The 20,198-nt window shown below is 42.4% G+C and overlaps 1 protein-coding gene across 1 annotated transcript in view; it reads left to right on the plus strand.

Annotated features, from left to right (window-relative positions):
• Positions 1-342: 342 nt before the first annotated feature.
• The window catches only part of LOC112244702 (glutamate receptor ionotropic, kainate 4), a 439,406-nt gene continuing 419,550 nt past the window's right edge, over positions 343-20,198 (plus strand). Inside the window, exon 1 of the mRNA XM_042295838.1 lies at positions 343-1,158. The gene's annotated coding sequence lies outside the window, so the exon portion shown is untranslated. The remainder of the gene's footprint in view (positions 1,159-20,198) is intronic.

The raw sequence follows: 20,198 nt of genomic DNA on the forward strand, positions 1-20,198 counted from the left end.
CTAATGTTTCCAGAAAGTTATAAAATTATTTTCAGATAGCATATAATTTCCGTTCTCAGAATGATAATAAAACCTCCCAGGAAAACTTTCAGGGAACAATAGTTAAACATTTTCAACCTAAAAAGGCTACATTTTGACTGATGTTCTCAGAACGTTTAACAAACATTCAGTTTTGCCAGTCAGGAAACGCGTGGCTTCCTTCGATCCCAGAACTAATGGGAAACCAAAAACGTACGTTCTCACAACTTCCAAGGAACCAGATGTGCTCGCTGGGATAACACTCCATATGCTGTATAGTGATGCACCTGTAAACTCACTGCACAGAAACAAGTGCTGGTTCCTTTAACATTGGATGTACTGTAGTAAGGCACCAAAAGCTAGTGTGAGGGGGACTTCACTTCGCAGCGGCGTCTTTCTCCAGCATCGTTCCTGATGGCACTTGATGTTCAGTTGATTCTTTAAAACGAAATTTGAGATAGTTTATTCGGTAAATGCTTGATTTAGATTTCGAGAGATTAAATTAACCGTTGACATTTGGATGCATTGCGTTCCGTACCCTCCCTGAAGCTCAAGCTGTGGTAAAGCATTTTCAACTACGGCCGGTCGGCCGCAGGAGCAAAGGGAAGGAGGGAGAGCCCTATTTTTTTGAGAATAAACTGAAATAGATAGGCTGAAATAAATTCAAGCTATTTGTCCATTTCAAGGCAAGAAAGTACTCCAAGGAAACGACAATTGTTCACATTTGGAGGAATTGGACCACTCATTTTCTTAAAAGAAAAGTAGAGGATAATTTCCAACTATTTTGGATGCGGATATAAGAGAAGGAATCAATGCCCCATATAACTGGTACCGCAAGGATATACGGAAAGGGGACCGATTTTAAAATGGTTATTGAGTGAGTAGCCTGGTCGATACGCGCATATAGCAGGTTATTTCTCCCTGTACCAGCGTGCATGAGGCTACCCCATTTAAGGGCTACCCGCGGAAGCGCATTGCTATAGAAAACCGGGGCTTGCATTGCACAAACTGCTGCCGTTTTTTCCTTACCGCTAAAGCCAACCGAGTCTACACCTGTTCCATAAGGAGAAAATACCAAAAGAGATATAAAGAGAAGCACTGCTAAAACAGCAAAAACGTCGATTGATGTTGAAGAGCCAGGTAAGAAAGTGTACAAGTCTACAATGACTGCTTGTGTACTGCTCTTTGAGATAATACATTTGAGCAATGGTAGGCTGTTGACTTTCGTAATGTGTTGTTTACGGTTAATAGGGTTCATTGAGAATATAAGACCACATCATGTAATGTCCATAGCCTATGCAAGATGCCTTATCGGTCCCTCAAATGGGTCTGCGTTGCGTCAATTGAATAACCTGATTTATCTGCCCCCCCCCCTTCATTCATTCATTCCCTATCTATTTTTTTTCTATCTCAATTATGGTGAATGAAGTTAATCAAATATTTTCCTATAGGAATTGCCTCACACACCTATCCTCTCTGAAAAGTAAATTGTTGCATTTGTGCTTTTGTAATGTAACCTCAATGGGGTTTTAAACTGAGTTAAGCTAAGCCTATTTGAAGTTTGAGGCATGAAGGCATATCATATATGTACTATAGAGTTTAAAAATAAACACCCAAGGAAAATTCCACCCACAAAATTGGTTGGAAGACAAACTGTCTTTCTTTGGGATACAAGTGTCATTCAGGGCAGATTTTCATAGACAGGGCCGCCCTAGCCTTTTGGGGGCCCTAATCGAGATTTGGTTGGGGGCCCCACCTGGCTGGCAAAACATTTTTTGGAAAGTGGAGAGCAAAAATGTTTTACAATTAATTTCCTGCAATTCTACACCTTTTGCCATGGGGCGTAGAGAAAATGTTGCAGTTTTATTATATTATTTTATAAGAACATTTTACTCATTTTGCCATAGGGTAGAGAGAAACATTTTTCAGAAAATGTTCTGCAATTTACACATTTTGCCATGGGGTGGAGAGACATTTTTGCAGTTTAAAAGCTAATCTCCTGCAATTCTGTATATTTTGCCATGACTTGTGCCATGTTAATATGATATCTGAGTGAGAGTGACTAACAAAATCACTGGGGGCCCCCTGGAGGTCAGGGCCCGGCCAGTCATTTGCAGATGAGGTTTAGATAGCTAATTTAACACATGGGCTAATTGAGTGACTGTCAGTGACCCCCCCCTTTCCAAAAAAAATAGCCCTGACCACAGATGGCATACATCTGATTAGGAAGCCTCACCTGTGACAGCCTCTATGCTCACAAGGTTCTGATGCATGTCAACTCCATCGGAGTCAGAATAATATATGAATTATCTAGAGTAATTGATCGATTTGATTGGTATTCACTGATTCATTCATTGATTAGTTTATATTTTTGTGCTTTGCCGTTGCTGAGAGCCTCATACGGTATATGACATTCCCTTGCACATCTATTCCATCCACTTATCTGATGATTGAAGGTTTAGAATAAGGGACACACATGTTGCAGGATATTGTCAATCAAATTCGTCTGTTTGAATTGCTTGATTGATCTCCGTGTGTGTGTGTGTGTGTGTGTGTGTGTGTGTGTGTGTGTGTGTGTGTGTGTGTGTGTGTGTGTGTGTGTGTGTGTGTGTGTGTGTGTGTGTGTGTGTGTGTGTGTGTGTGTGTGTGTGTGTGTGTGTGTGTGTGTGTGTGTGAGTGAGAGAGAGCACGCGCGAGAGACTGAAAGAGTGGGTGCATGCTCAGGGGTGTTAGTTGGTGGTTTAGGAGGCTATTTGGCACCCCCTTGTGGACCACATTTGTGCACCTTTGTGTACATACTCCTAATCCATTTCCAAAACCTTTTTTTACATTGGGATTTGGGGTTTACCTAAAGCCATTCAAGAGTTCTTACTTTCCCTCAAAGAGATACAATCATTTTCCTAAACATAATCCCAGATTTATCCTTGACTCACCAGCCACCATTTGGAAAACACTGCTCTGCATTTCATCAAACTAATTGTAGAGCAACTAGAGCCTACCAATTAGACATATTAGGCCTTTGGTGTCTTACTACACTATGTCATGGCTTAAGACCTGCATTCAGCCAGGGAAGAAAAGCCACATGTCTGAGTTCTGAAAATATGGGCTTTTCTTAGTGTTAAATTGAGATGGATAATCTACAACTGCCGGTGTGTGTGTGTGTGTGTGTTCAACACTCTGCGTACGGTGTACTGGACGTGAGGCCCACACGTGGTGCCCATGACATTCCTCCCCAGCTATCTGGGATGATTGTGTTGAAGGTTAATTATCATCACCCACTCTCCCCTGAACAGTTAGGGACAGAGTGACAGTCACTAGTCCTTAACAAAGTCCCATTTCCTCTAAGTGGGCAGGGCCCAGCTCTATCGTGCTCAACATCTGTCTGAGTTAATTTAGCCAGCCATCCGCATTCCCCTTTCTCTGGCAGCCTGCTGAAAACACACATGGACGTGCACCCACATGCAGGTGCACACACACACACACACACACTCACTGCATGCATCCAGTATGCATTAAATAGGGCCCTTTTTATCCAGAGATGATTTATCTATTTGCATAGCCGACACCTCCCATAGGTCACATTTATCATATTAATTCTGCCGGTTTGTTTGCTGTTGAATTTCAGGTGGAGTAATTTGCTCAAGGGTACACTAAACACTGTCCCTCATGTGTTTGACACTGCATCTTAATGGCCCCAAGTCCAACTCTCTGACCACCATTTGTGCACTAGCGGAGACTCTCCAAGGTTGAATGGGGCATCCTTGGATTATCTGCTTAAACTTTCATGGCCAAAGTGCTGCACACAGGAAATTGTTTTGAAATATTCCCCAATAATTCCTCAGAGTATAACGATGTTAAGGGAAAACAGCTACAGCCCCAAAATCCAAATGAAGTTTTCAGCTCTTCCTCTGCTGGATGACTGCCTGAGCAAACACCTGTGTGTTGTTGCAATTTGCACCGGCTGACAGAAAAGTGAAGTAAGATGCATGATCTCATTGAATGCTTGATCAATTGATGGATTGGACACCGAGGCACAACTCCCTAGTGTAGTGAAGGTTAACAGGCCTACTGCATCCATTGTTCACCATCTGATGGAAGGTGATCTCTACAGGATTGAGACAAGGACAATCATTCACAACATTTAACTTCAAGGTCCACTTTCAAGGCATTTGACAATCGGAAGATTACCCAGGGGACAAATTCTGCTTGAGAAGCTTATGACTCAGCTAATGGAAATGTGCTTTAAAACTTTGTCAGTCCGATAAACTCTGCGAACCTGTGGCGAGTGTAGAACCAAGAGTTTTTCCAGACACAGACCCAAAAACTTTGGGCCCTATAGTTTACCTGGTCAGGTCACGTTGTCAGGAAAAACTCTGGGCCCTTTATACATGTGATAGAAATGTCATTAGGGAGGACATAAAAGGGAGTTTGAGTTTGTAGCATATAGATCTTTCTACTGCTGCATAATTACTTTTTGTTTCCAAAGCTCATTCCAATATTAGCAATCGGGACGGGCCGCTTCAGGCTTTGAAGAGATTTGAAATATGAATGAATTAACTTGCAATGATCTGAAAGCTGTGAGTGTGCTCTATGAAAGGATTCAGCCAGGATGACTGGCTTTCTAAGACAGTCCCTAAAAGTCCATGTCAACCACTGATGACCTGATAGGTAGGAGCAGAATAGAGACTACCAGCTGGGTCACTTGGGTCTCAGTCACACCTGTGGAACAATCAACTTAAACATGTTATATATAGCCTAATTATAACATATGCTATGTTACAGTAACATATGTTACCATGGCTGGATCTCATCTTGTTGTTTCTGTGTTTCGTATTTGCGACAGTCTTACGCACATTGCGCTCGTTCGTATACAATCTAACGTACGCAGGTATGTCTTACAATGTTTGCGCTTACAGGCTATGATCAATGAAATCAATGTCAGAAAGCGTTCACATGTGGGATTTGCTATGTTAGGATGCGAGACATATTGGTTAGCATTGAACTGGATAGCCAGTAGGCACCTCACCAAGACCTACTGAGCAGTGCATCACATTTCAAAGGCGTCCGATACAAATTGGCTCTGACGTGGGCTCTCCTGAATCTTGGGCATTCGCACGAGGCATGTGGATGCTTAATTTCCCTATGGTACATTGACGTAGACAAATGGTCTGCCTTTTGCCTTAACCTCAACTTCAATACGTTTCAGCAACGTGTTTTCATTTCCTCTGCAACCAATCAGTAAAATATTCAAGTTGCAAACTATTAAGGAATCATATTCTGCGGCACACAGTCCTAATAATCTATAATTAACTTTTTATTTCAGAGGTGTTCAATTAATATGGATCTCGTTTTTGACTGTGAAGTCGATTATGGCAGTGGTCTGAGGACTTCTCTGTCAGTCAGTCATACATATGTACATAATTCATAATAATACATCATACATGCTTTGCATGGACAGGAGTTTTCCATGACCATGTGAACTGAGCAGGAACATCTGTTGGCCCATGTTATAGCCTTTAACTTTAACTAGGGATGATAGGAGTTTTTCTTGAGCATGAAGAAAAAACTATGTAACCGATGTGAAATGGCTAGCTAGTTAGCGGGTTGCGCGCTATTAGCGATTCAAATCGGTGACGTCACTCGCTCTGAGCCCTTGAAGTAGTTGTTCCCCTTGCTCTGCAAGGGCCGCGGCTTTTGTGGAGCGATGGGTAACGATGTTTCGAGGGTGGCTGTTGTCGATGTGTGCAGAGGGTCCCTGGTTGGAGCCCAGGTAGGGGGCGAGGAGAGGGACGGAAGCTATACTTTTACACCTAGTATGTCCAAGGCAGATGTCTATGATTGGTTTCCTTGTGGCAGTAGATTTCTTTGTGAATATTTTAAAGAATCAAAAAGATCAAAAAGGTACTTAGGAAGTGGGTGTGGCATGGCCCCCTGACACTTTTTGGTCCAGACAAAACCTTGCAAATGGGTGTGGTTGGGTGGTCTGTGTGGTTTAATTTTAGAGTATTTTTGGTAGTGTAGAGCATTTTTTTAAAATTTAACCTGCAATTCTACAAAATCATGTAAAATAAATACTGTTAAATTCATTGTTTTGGCATTTAAAATTTTTCCTGATTGTCTAGATTTTATTTTGGTGATTGTTAGTTCTCAAATATTATATTATAAACACAAATATAGGTTCATTATATTTTCTATGTTTCTATGTTTTAGTTGTTTAAGTTAATACTGAAAGCATTTTAACATCCTGAAAAGTGTTATATATTTTTTAATCTATGATTTTTTTTTTTACACTGTTTGGACTTAGTTGGCATTAAAAAATGCTTAGGATTTCAATGACAGAAGAATCCCTGATTTGTAACTTGTTGCCATGAACTAATGGGGCAGTTTAAAGATCTACCATCCACTCAAAAGGGTCAGTTTTACATTTGAAAATGATGCATGAATAGAGATCTATATATGGCTCTGATTTGACTATAAATTCATAGTTTATTTTCTGGGCACAATACAGCAAGCCCTTACCTTGCACCTTATGTTGGGGATATACTGTATGTTAGTTTGCCCGATAGATAAGAGGAAAGACAGAGCTCTGCATGGGAATACATTTTAAGCCCGAGCCCTGCCCATGCCTGCAACTTTCAGTCCCTACACTACCCAGGCCCGAATGCTTCTGCCAAATGTGAGGCCCAGCCCTGCCCGAAACTCTAAATCAGAAAGAACTTCCTCCATTAGTAAATCCATTAACTGCTCCTGTATGTCTGTCACTCGACCGCTCCGCCTGGGCTGCTCTGCCAGATATATTTGTGAAAGGAGGAGATAGGAATCCCATTGGGCAATGAATGTAGGAACGTATAACACCCCACCCAGCAGACTGTTGACCAATCACGTTCATGTTGCCATGCTGCGTCATGCGGTTGCTAAGCTAATTATCATGCAATCCCTTCTCAAAGTCGGGGTATGAGTCGAGAAACGTGCCTATTTTCCTCAAAATAACACCACATGACCAAAGGTATGTGGACACCTGCTCGTCAAACATCTCATTCCAAAATCATGTGCATTAATATGGAGTTCGTCCCCCTTTGCTGCAATAACAGCCTCCACTTTTCTGGGAAGGCTTTCTACTAAATGTAGGAACATTTCTGCGGGGAATTGCATCCATTCATCCACAAGAGCATTAGTGAATTCAGGCACTGATGTTGGGCAATTAGGCCTGGCTCACAGTCGGCGTTCCAATTCATCCCAAAGGTGTTCGATGGGGTTGTGGTCAGGGTTCAGGGTTCTCAAACAGTACGGAGAGAGTCTACGGACGAGACCCCAAAACGTACAGTCAAGTGCTCAAAACAACTCAGACGTTGCAAGAGGCCATGTGGCAAAGAATCACGAAGAAGGAAGGAGATAACAGCTGCCGTTACAACTTACCTCTGCAAAGACATGGCCCCAATTTACACGGCCGAGAAACTGGGGTTTCGTGAGTTGGTGCTAACACTCAACCCAAGGTACCAAATGCAAATTGATATGTGACACGTATTAATACTAAAATAACAGGTAAGCCCCCCCCACCAAAAAAAAGATATATTTTAGGCCTATATTTATTTTGTTTGCAACTATATTTGAAGTGTTTTCTTTTTTTTCTTTTTTAAAAATGTTTCCCCTTTTTCTCCCCAATTTCGTGGTATCCAATTGGTTAGTAGCTACTATCTTGTCTCATCTCTACAACTCCCGTACGGGCTCGGGAGAGACGAAGGTTGAAAGTCATGCGTTCTCCGATACACAACCCAACCAAGCCGCACTGCTTCTTAACACAGCGCGCATCCAACCCGGAAGCCAGCCGCACCAATGTGTCGGAGGAAACACCGTGTACCTGGCAATCTTGGAGTCCGCCACAGGAGTCGCTGGTGCGCGATGAGACAATGATATCCCTACCGGCCAAGCCCTCCCTAACCTGGGTGGCGCTAGGCCAATTGTGCATCGCCCCACGGACCTCCCGGTCGGGGCCGGTTGCGACAGAGTCTGCGTGCGAACCCAGAGTCTCTGGTGGCACAGCCCTTAACCACTGCGCCACCCGGGAGGCCATCGTTGAAGTGTTTTCTGTTTATCATTTTAGATTTTATACATTCATACTTTAGATTATGTTACATGCTTAATTGAAAATTTGCACAAGTTCAAAATAAAATAAATAATCAAATATGAGTAATGGCCTTTTTATTTGTTGAGTATAATTCAAAATCTAATAAGAAATGGGCCTTTTTATTTTATATAAACTTAAATTGAAAGAAAATGTGGTATATCGTGATATGTATTGTGATATGTATCGTTATTGGGATATGAGATTTGGCCATATTGCCCAGCCCTAGTTGGAAGCACAGAATCATCTAGAATGTCATTGTACGTCTTTAGTGTTAAGATTTTCCTTCGCTGGAACTAAGGGGCCTTGGCCAAACCATGAAAAACAGCCCCAGACCATTATTCCTCCTCCACCAAACTGTACAGTTGGCACTATGCGTTGGGGCAGGTAGCATTCTCCTGGCATCTTCCAATCCCACATTTGTCCGTCTGACTGCCAGATGGTGAAATGTGATTCATCACTCCAGAGAACATGTTTCCACTGCTCCAGAGTCCAATGGCGGCGAGCTTTACACAACTCCAACCGACGCTTGGTATTGCACATGGTGATCTTAGGATTTTGTGTGGCTGTTCGGCCAAGGAACCCCATTTCATGAAGCTCCCGATGAACAGTTATTGTGCTGACGTTGCTTCAAGAGGCAGTTTGGAACTCGTTAGTGAGTGTTGCAACTGAGGCAGAGGATTTTTACGCACTACGCGCTTCAGCACTGGGCGGTCCCATTCTGTGTGGCCTACCACTTCGCAGCTGAGCCGTTGTTGCTCCTAGACGTTTCCACTTCACAATAACAGCATTTACAGTTGACCGGGGTAGCTTTAGCAGGGCAGAAATTTGACGAACTGACTTGTTGGAAAGGTGGCATCCTATGACGGTGCAATGTTGAAAGTCAATGAGCTCTTTAATACAGGCCATTCTACTGCCAATGTTTGTCTATGGAGATTGCATGGCTGTGTACACTTGTCAGCAACGGGTTGCTGTGGTTGAAAAAAGTAGTGTACGTAATGTCATGATTCCAAAGCTATACAATATTACAGATAGCAAGTTAATTATCTCACATATCTTGTAAAATATTTGTTATGTTGTACTTCTTGTTGATGAAATTCATGCTAATGTTGGGTTTTTGAGCTAGCGCCCAATTTTACACGCATTCACTCCTTGAAGGAGAGCTCTCCTTGTCCCAGAATCTCCCAGAATGCACTGCGCTGCCCATTGGCATAGCATGGACCACATACACATGGGTGTTAATACGATTCCAGTGGAGTTTCCCATCTCCTCAAAAGTATCTCCGGCTCTGCTCAATAAATGAGCTCTTAGCTACTTTTGGTCATTCTAAACTCTGACAAAACTCAAGTAACATTATAATAAAAAAATTATAATACAAAAAATTATATTTGATGAGGTTTAATCACCTCTGACACCATGTTATGATCTTAGTCAGATATTGTGCAGCAGTGCAGCAGAGCATGAGCAAATGGCTTAGCTTCAAAATGTTAGTGATCGATTTAGTGATACCTGAGCCTTACCTTTACCCCAGTTATTGCTGAAGAAACAGACCCTACCCGGCCCTAACCCGATGTACAACGTCGGGGCCCTTCAGACTCGAGCCGGGTAGCAGAGCTCTAGAAAGACAGCAATCGTCTTAGAATGACCTGTACAGTCTTCTAGTCAACTCTGGGGATCAGTTTAAGCAGCACTTGAATACAGCTTTTAGTGCCTTTGTTTACTTCTTGGGGAGAACTAGGTGACTGTATAAGAAATACACTTCAATTGAACAGTTCTCCTTCTTTAAAACAGACCTTTCACTTTATATTCCGACTGCCACTCCCAGGACTATGTCTTTGATACTTGGGGCTGTTGGCTCAATGGTGTTACAGAGATACGGGGCAGACTGCAGACTGTTCAAGCTATAAAAAAAATAAATAAAGAAACAAGTTAACACAGTTCTAGCTCTGTATGGTCACCCAGTGTGAAATTAGACATCCTGAATATTCATATCATATCAAGAAAATACAGTAAAGCACCGCTGTCGACCCTTCTCAGCACAGACAAAAGACGCGTGCGCGCACACACACACACACACACACTATAAACTTGAATGTTCATATTTCTAAAGAAATAGCCCAAAGCCCTTGTGTCAATGTACAGTGAACTTCAAAGCCGAGACTCTTTAATTGATCATGACATGGAAAGGGAACATTGCTATCATTATCAGTTGTCGCATGCGGCACGCCAATGATTTATCTTGCTATAATATGACTCCCAGCAAAGTTTCTCTACTGTACATCTTCATGTGATGATTTGGGCTGTGAATAGTGGATGGAGGAGCCATCTTGCTCATATATGACAGCATAATGCGTACTATTCCATCAGGATACAGTGAAGAGTTGTTCGATTTATCCCTTATGAATATCGATCATACCAATGGACGGCAAACCTCCATCTGAGCTTCTGAATCGAAGTTTGTGATATTGGTTTATTCCTGCAATACGAATTTCTCCTGTTGGGCGGTCTTGCAAAAGAACATTGAAAGGATTGATTATTGGTACACCACTGTTAAACATTTTTTTCTGAAATAGCCCAGAGTGCCTCTCACTCACATCACTTTGATTTGTGAATCCGCATTTTTTTCCTCCTAACATCAATACTCTCTCTCCCTCTGAATCATATCCATATAGATTTTTTATAGTCCTCCAAGGAATTCAGGACTTGAATGTACCCCATTGTCAATGACTGCCACAGAGACCCCATTGGTGTGACATAAGAAGTCTGCCAATGTGTGTGTTGTAGTTAGTACATTATACATTTGGAAGGAATCTATATGGCACCAGTCTCACACACCGCTTGGGGATGAGAGTTGTTTACCCTGGCCTTTAGTGAGCAATCCATAGCAAACAAATTGGACAACCTTTCTCAAGTAGCTTTTAACAATTAGTGTGATTTGTTTGGTGATGTTTCTTGTTTATTTGGATCCCCATGAACTTTTTCAGAGAAGCAGCTGCTACTCTTCCTGGCGTCCACACAAAATACAACATGACGAGTAACAAACAACTGATAGACAAGAACAGCCACGCAAATTTAAAATACAACGATATACAAACAATACAACTATAAAATAATATAAACAACAAAAATAATGAGTGTGTTTGTGTGTGTGTCCACCTCAGCAGTATTTTAGTACTCGAAACCGGTCTCGAGACCACGTATTGAGTCTCGTTCTTGTGTCGGATATATTTGTACTAGGTCTTGACTTGGTCTCCGACAGTGAAGACTCACTCCAGCGGAGAAAAAAACTCTGAATTATCAGCTTATACACTCCTTTCTTGAAACATTTAACCGTGTTTATGTCTATTATTGTCACGACCTCCGCTGAAGTTGGTCCCTCTCCTTGTTGGGGCGGTGTTCGGCGGTCGACATCACCGGCCGTCTAGCCATCGCTGTTCCATTTTTAATTTTCCATTGGTTTTGTCTTGTCTGACATCACACCTGGTTCCAATCCTCATTGTTGTGTATTTAACCCTCTGTTTCCCCTCATGTCTTTGTCGGTGAATGTTTTGTTGTATGTTAGTGCAAGTCTTGTGTATGGTGTGCAATAGTGTTTGTACCCTTTATTATTATTTTGTGTACATTTTGGTTCAGAGTGTTTTTAGCATTTATTAAACTGCTCCGCTTACACCAAGTTCACTCTCCTGCGCCTGACTTCCCTGCCACCAGCGTGCACCCATTACAATTATAGACATGTTTGCGTAGTGGCGAACCTATAGGCCTTTTAATTGTGTGACAGGTTTGTGGTTCTGAAAGGACATACTAGCGCACTCCGGTAGGAGAGTGCACTTTTCGTAAAACACAAAGGGCCAATGGTCTAGTAGAGCGTATACGCAGGTATAAGCACGACACCAACCTTTTTTTCTCAGTGGGCATTGCTTATACTCTCTTCTTAATCCCCACTGATGTGTATCAAAGTAGTGTAGTGGAGTTATACGACGGATCAATTATCATGTAGTACAATAGAAAAATCCCCCAAAATATTGCTATCGGGTTGTAAATCACAGCTGGCCTGGTACAAACAGATGAATGTGCATTGTTATCGTTTCAATGACTCAATATTCTCGACAAAAAAAAAGGGGCGAATGTAACTAAGGCTGGGAATGTCAACACAATCAAACCAGCAAGGGGCAATGGTCACAAGTCAGTCATCACGTGGTTAATAGGCTAGTGTATCTATTTATGTAGCAAGCTAATTCACTTTGGATATCTACTCCACTCTCGGAGAACTCTGACCGTGCCTGAGAGCAGAACAACTGACGAATTTACCAACTCGCAACACCTGCTGAATATGACCGGTGTCAGCAAACGCGGACAAAAAAAAGTAATAGTTAGTGAAGAACACTCTAGATAACATGTAAACAGCCTAACCAGCTCTGTTACATTGAGTAAAATTATCAGATTGAGGTGTTCTTTCATTTGGGTCTGGAACTAGCTAGCTAGCAAGCTAGCCAATTTTATCCAGTTAGCGTGCTTGTTTGGGACAAGCATGCACATTGGCAGGGAAGCTGCAGAAGGAAGAGGAGGCTACAATTCCCCATCGTTTATCAGTGCAATTTGGACGGCCATCTAGGGAAAACAGAAATCCATTCAGTTGTATCTTGTGGCTTTTGGCAAATGCATTCTTATGATCTAAAGTCGCGCTGTTACTACTGCTTAAAGTCGCGCTGTTACTACAGTCCAGTTCAGTGAATGACAGCAGGCCCATGTGGCAAATTGCTTGTTTTTATAAAGGCCTACTGTAGCTCTGATTGGCTATAGCGCACCGGTCTGTGTAGACTCCGGTTCTGGACAAGACAGATGTTTTTTCCCCGGTTTTATTTAGTGCAGTGTCCAAAACATACTAAGAATTTATGAAAATTTGAAAATTACCATGTCTAAGTGGTCACTTATAAGACAATGTTTAAAAAAGTGTAATATTCTTCCTGGGGGGTGTATAAACAGATTTGAATAAGATGCCATATTGCTGAAATGCTGTTAGTTGCACTTTAAATGCAACAGTGTTTCACACACAAGTTATTTACATAGAGATGGCTAACAGCAGCAAGCACGCTGCAATAAACAAACACAGTCCCACTCACCAGATGATAATAATTTGAAATTTAACTTGTTGAAAGTTATTCTTGAAAAGGGAGAAGCTAACAAATTAGTGACAACATCCTCTTTGATAACACCTGCTGCAGCTGCTGCAAACTAGCCGACAACAAAAGCAAGCTAGCTAGCGAGACCGTGGGAAAACTACTGCTCCCTATTGCGCAGGGAGCTGTTGGCCTTCAAGAAGGCAGGAATTTCCAGACATTTTTGTCAAAACAGTACCACCCATTAAGTAAAAATGTGATTTGTTGATTCCACTGTTACTCAAAAATGTTGCCCTACTACAGCTGAATGGCAGATGCCTTTAGCTAACTTCTGATGGCCTAGTCAATGGCTGGTGTAGCGTAATTTAGCTAGATTATCTCCCCAGAACAGCAAAGAAAAATCCTGATTGGATCTATTTTTCTCTTCAGTGTTTCTCTTGTTTCTGAAATATGAACACAGAAATACTGGACATTTTAAACTTTTATTATGGTGGTGATTTGACAAAATGACTATCATGGTCTTGAATTGGACTCACATTTTTCTGGTCTTGACTTAGACTCGGGCCCCTTGTCCCCCTCCGGTCTTGGTCTTGACTCGGACTCGATTTGCTCCGGTCTTGGTCTTGAATCGATCTCGCTTTTGGTGGTGTCGAACACAACACTGCCCCTCACAGTCCCCGCCATTCCATGAGACCTTGTTGCTGCTTCCAAGCATTGCACGCTACACCTAACATGCTCCTCCTCTTCCACCACTGCAGAGATAGTGGTCTCCAACCAATCAACCCATTGTCCAACACAATCGCTGAGTCTGCTGCACTCTGTTTTAGTTCACCTCTTCATTGATTAACTAATGTTATTTTCATCCATGCGTAAATGTGTGGCTGCTACTGGACTCATCCCTGTTGCTCCGATCCTGGTTGACTTGAGCTGGCTCTGTGTCTGAAATGAGAGCTTGAGCCTTTCAGTGCTGTGGGCTTTTGCAGTTTCTATGGCTCCTCACCAAGGACCAAGATTGGAGACCTCCTCTATAACACCAGCGACCACTTTCCCCTGCTCCTTGTCTCCTCCTTCACATCAGTGGTATCTACCAATCTGCCTGCTTAGCTTTTCCCATGCCCCCTCAATTCCATACCCAGGGCTTAACATGTCAAACCTAGACCCCTTCATGTGTAGCGTAGTGGTAGAGAGTGATTGTCGGGCAGTTCTACTTGGACAGCCCGGTCGTGACGGCAGGTAGCTTAGTGGTTAAAGTGTTGGGCCAGTAACCGAAAGGTTGCTAGATCGAATCCCTGAGCTGACAAGGTAAAAGTCTTTTGTTCTGCCTCTGAACAAGGCAGTTAACCCACTGTTCCTAAGCCATCATTGTAACAAAGAATTTGTTCTTAACTGACTTGCCGAGTTAATTAAAGGTTACATTAAAAAAAAAAAAAAAAAAAAAACACACCAGAGCTCAGGCTTGATTGACAGGGAGCAAGAGGAGGTCTTTACCTTGTCACATTAGGGATCTAGTACCCCTAGCAGTACAGGGGGGTGCGTTGACATTCTGCCGACCAGTCAAGTCCTCATTGGGTATTGTCCGAGGTCATCAGAGAACTTTTGGAGATAAAAACTCATGCAGTCATGCTCTGTCATCACTCAGTAACTCAGTGGCGCTTTGGCTGGCAATGTGCCGCACTGAGAGAGATTATCAACTCAGCTCGTGAGACCCTGAACCCTAGATTATTGCTCGACAGTTGGCATTTCCCAGTCCCTTCAAGAAGGACAAGTAAAGATGTATTCCCGATTTGACGTCCTTTTCACACCGCCGCTAATGACATGTTTGCCACTAAAGTGGCGAGGAGACATGTCATCCTTTAGTCTGCTTTTCCATTCTGGCATGTAGGGTTGTTTCTACATTCTCACCCTCCCGGGTCTGAATTGGTATATTCCATAGACATCACCTCCGTAATGAAGGCAAACACAGGGTGAGGTAGAGAATAAATCAGTGGATTGACTGTCTATAATTAATGGTAATCTCAGTGTGTGTGTGTGATACTGAACACGACTCTTTAGTATTTGTAGTCTTTGCCAGGGCTCCACAAGCTCTACACAACGAAGGCTTGAATGAGAATCGTTCGTAAGATCCCTTTCTTTAAAAAAAATATTTTCTAGTGTGTCATTTAGGAACGCATGGATAGTTTTTCTTCATAGCTTACAGTATTTCATTAAGAATACTGATGCATGAAAGGCAATACTTTACATACTTGTTAGCTCAGCAGCTAATGGTGTCTCTCATTGGCAGTCAGTGCTATATGTGGGACATACATTATGTAGTACATCACACAATGTAAAACAGTGGTGAGACAATTGGATTCGTTCTGTGAATGTATAATTTATAGAAACAAAGTTTCGTTTCTCGAACTAGAAAATGTATAATTTATAGAAACGAAGTCTCGTTTCTCGAACTAGAAAATGTAGGAGGAAGGTGATAGGATTCCATTTTTTGCCTTTTACAATCCTTCTAAATTGAAATCTGAAACTTCCAGAGAACAAATGTCAACAGGTGCAAATCAGGAGAAGGTGCTTATGCGGTCCTGAAGCACAGCTGAAGGACACTTTGAAATGTCAAAGCTTTTGTTTTATGTATTCCACCGGTGTGCCTTACCTTGATGAATCTGACTGATTTGCTCAGCCAACTTCGAATTAGGAACAATCATTTTAATTTGCGTCAGAAATGTATTTGTGTGTTGTGTACATGATCCGTAATCACCACTAACTTGTTTTCCTGTTATTTAATGAAGTATCTGAGCCACACACGGACTAGTATTTGTTTAGAAGCCGAACAACAAGTTTTCCCCCAACAAAATTAAATATCTGATCATAGAAAATCACTAGGGAACAAGAAAACAACCAGAACAACTCAAACAGAGATAAAGGAAAGCATCAATAAAACAACTAACATTGCCAACAACACCCCCCCATTCTAGTCCCTACCTGTTCATCATATCAGCTCCTTAAATGGAGTACTGCCAGCCAGACACTGGTGGCTTAATTTGCTGAGTTAGCTCCTGTGCATGGATGAGAGATTGTTCATTTTCCCTGAGACAAGGCCCCAGTAGCCCATCCCATCCCAGCCCCAAATTTATTTTGTTTGCCGTAATGGCCCTATATGTGTGCATAGTTGGTTATTTACTGTTTGAGTTTGGGCTGAGAGAGGAGACGTCGAGGCAGTGTGTGTGAGGGGGAATCAGCAGGAGGACACACACTACAGAGATAAGCAGGCATCTGTTCTGTTCTGTACTCAGTCAGGACTCTCACCGGAGTTGAGGAACTGCAGCAGACCTTCTACTCACTCAGCTTCATACCTCACTGAGTCCATTTTACTCAGGCTTCGTTGTCATTCACTGAGGCTAGAAGTGTCCTCAAACCCCTGCGACGTGCCTACCTGCATGTTTTACTATCTATTGTCTTACACACTCGGAAATGTTACTATCTGAGGCCCTTTGAGAACTAGAGTCGAGAGGAGCGCCATGGTAAATCAAGATGGATTCATTCATTTCGAGGGGGGCACCGAGCAAGCCTATGAAGATTGACAGTTTTTTGTCATCCTTGGCCGAACCCGCTTAGATATTATTCTCATGATGTCAGATTTACTGTCCATTTTCCCTGGATGGAGTGAGCCAGAGATGGACCTGCTGCCTGCCAGCCAAGTGATGGTGATGATGGTGTGGGTGGCTTCATGGGTGGCTTTGCTGTCAGCCCATTGTCTTCTGACAGGTAGCATCACTCCTACGCAGTGCCAGTCCCTCGATTAAGTGCAGAAGAAAGTCTGATGTAAAACGTACAGTAACAGTCAAAAGTTTGGACACACATACTCAGTCAAGGGTTTTTCTTTATTTTTTAATTTTTTTCTACATTGTAGAATAATAGTGAAGACCTCAAAACTATGAAATAACACATATGGAATCATGTAGTAACTAAAAAAGTGTTAAACAAATCAAAATATACTTTATATTTTAGATTCTTCAAAGTAGTGGTACTGGTTGCATCACCGCCTGGTATGGCAACTGCTCGGCATCTGACTGTACTACAGAGGGTAGTGCGAACGGTCCAGTACATCACTGGGGCCAAGCTTCCTGCCATCCAGGACCTATATACTAGGCAGTGTCAGAGGAAAGACTTGATTTGATTTGGGCCTGGAGGAGAGAGAGAAAGAGGACAAAGGAGAAGAAACAGACAGAGGACATAGAGCCGAGGAGGCCTGCCAGGGTTTCCTTAGCTCTTCTGAGCTTCTCATTAGGATATTATTAAGCCTAATGAGTTGGGTGAGAAACAAGTTTGGTGGCGCTAGCAATTACCCGCCTTGCGTCAGAATCAGTTTAATCTGCTAAAGGGCGGCGATTGGGATCTGTGGGCTGCCTGGCTGTGTGATCTTGTGTCTCCTATTGATCAGAGAGGGAGGGAAACTGCAGAGGGCGATTACTCAGCCGCGCTGCTTAAGTCCAAGCCTGTCTGCTATTCTCCCTGACCTGCTCTGGCCACAAGACAACCCACACTCCCTACAACTGACATGACGTTTGTATATTCAGAAGGGATGATAAAGCAATACTGTAGATACTATGCCTATGAAAGTAAAGTAATAGGTACTTACCTTACAAAATAAATACTGCAAGTGTGCTAGGTCTTCCCTTACTCCGTATTCAGTATTACCAAGCAGTTGGTATTACTTATTTTTCAATTACCAACGTTTTCTTCTCCGATCATCTTTTTTAGTGTGCTTGTCATTTTTCTTCACTCTTTTGAATGAATCATTAGCACTTGTATCATAAAATGTAATGATATGCAATCTAAATACAATCTCATTGCCATTATGTACTTCAGATGCACAGAAGCAGCATCTGCGAGCACCTGGAGGCAATAATGTCTAATTGTTGAGACAATGCCCACCTTTTTAGCATGCTATGATGGAACACTGAAGATACCTAATGCATGCATCTGTTGTGCTCTTCTCCCAAATCATGTAACTCTCTGGCCAAGGAAGTTGTTTACCTTAAACTGAGATCAGTTTATAGTTGGTGCTCTTCTCACCAAGAGTGTATCTGGCCACGGCAGTCGTTTACCTCAACTGAACTGTGATCAGTTTATAGAAGACGCAGAGATTCACAAGCCAGGATCAATACAGTGATATTGATCAACGTTCAATAACTCTTAATTCATTGGAGCTGTCTGGTGAGAAAGAGCACTGTTACAGAAAGGCAGACCTACTGACGTTAGCATCACCCAGACAACAGCTTGCTGTTTGATTCAGGGTGGTTGTAGAGCTTAACGTGTCTCACGGTTCTCAGTGTTCCAACAAGACTTTCCCCACCCTGACTTAAAAGTAGTGTCTAGAGTACTGGAATCTGTTTGCAGAGAAGCCCTTTCTATTTTTCATTAATGCTGACTCGTCACAGTACAAGGATTTTTCAGTAATGCCGTAATGAATCAAATTTCGGTTTGATTTCCCTTTAATTCTCCTCTGAGATGCAATGGCTTAGGTTGAAAGGCTGCTAAGGCAGCAAGTGTTTAAACACAGAGCTGGGGCTAATGAAGACCGAGTGCATGCTGGGGAGGGAACGGTCCTCCCCCCCTCTGCCTCAGATAGACACCTCACACACACACAACTCACGTACACACACACACACACACGTACACACACTTGTTTTTCTCTCCTTGTGGACCTAAAATGTATTTCCATCCTATTTTATCTATTTTCTCTTACCCTAACGTTAACCCTTACCTTAACCCCTAAACCTAACCCTAATTTTAATCCTAGCCCACAACCTAACCCCTACACTTTTTAAATAGCCTTTGTCCTCGTGGGGACCTGGGAAATGTCCCCAACGAGAGAGAATTCTTCTTTACTTTTAGGGATTTCAGGTCAAGACCAAACGCGCACACACACACACCTCACATACAGCCAGGGGGATAGATATAGCCATATATAGAGCCATGCTGTAGCGATCATCTGCACACATACAGTACACATGCTACACTATGGAAGCGTCTGCGTTGTTTCCTCTGTCGGACAAATGGATTAAACCCCTCCAAATGAAGAATCATCGGGGTCTTCGTACTACTTTACATGTGTGACCTCGACACAACCATCTCACTTAGTTGACCCACGGTTCGACACCATGTGAATCTGTTCCGCCCCGTCTGACCAATTAGGTAGGAGGATGATGAAGTGCCAGACTGCAGTAAGAATCCTGGTCATTATCTTCCGACAGTTTGGGAGTGTTGTGAGATGTAAAGGAAACATACTAACCTAACAAAACCACGGGCCGACTCATCTCATTCGAGCAGGGTCAACTCTTAAAGCATAATGACTCATTAAAGCCCCAATAGGATGATAGGAAGTTACACGTGTGTCCAAAGAGGGAAATATGGCTCTTCTTCCCCCAAGTCTTCCAATCACTACGGTGTTTGATATAGGATGAATAAGAGGTCCAGTGTTTGACGGATTAGTCCAATGGTGCATGTTATGCCTTAACGCGAGACAAGAGGCTCCACTCAACTTGATTGTTAGGCACAATGAAAGGGCATGGACATTGTAGTTATTGAAGACGTAGGTCTGAGCTTTTGAACCACCTCGATCTACACTCGGCGTCTCTTTCTTTTGACGATGATATATGGCACTGATTTACATTGCGATTCACAAAGCGGAAGCTCTAAATACAATGTACTGTGGCCAAAAGTAAAGCACTCAAGTCCTTACATTAGGACAATTTATTCAGTTCACACAGTTATGTAATAATAGTAATAATAGTCTAGTTCTTCAGTATTCAATATATGCACAAGTGAACCTAAATATGTTAGATTCTCATTTGGATTTTTTTATATTCTTGAATCAAATTGTGTATTCTGACTACTCTCTTCTCGTCTTTCTTTCCTGAAATGCAATTTACTAGTTAATTTGAAAT

The sequence above is a fragment of the Oncorhynchus tshawytscha genome, linkage group LG13 (genome assembly GCF_018296145.1).
Source record: "Oncorhynchus tshawytscha isolate Ot180627B linkage group LG13, Otsh_v2.0, whole genome shotgun sequence".
Lineage (NCBI taxonomy): Eukaryota > Metazoa > Chordata > Actinopteri > Salmoniformes > Salmonidae > Oncorhynchus > Oncorhynchus tshawytscha.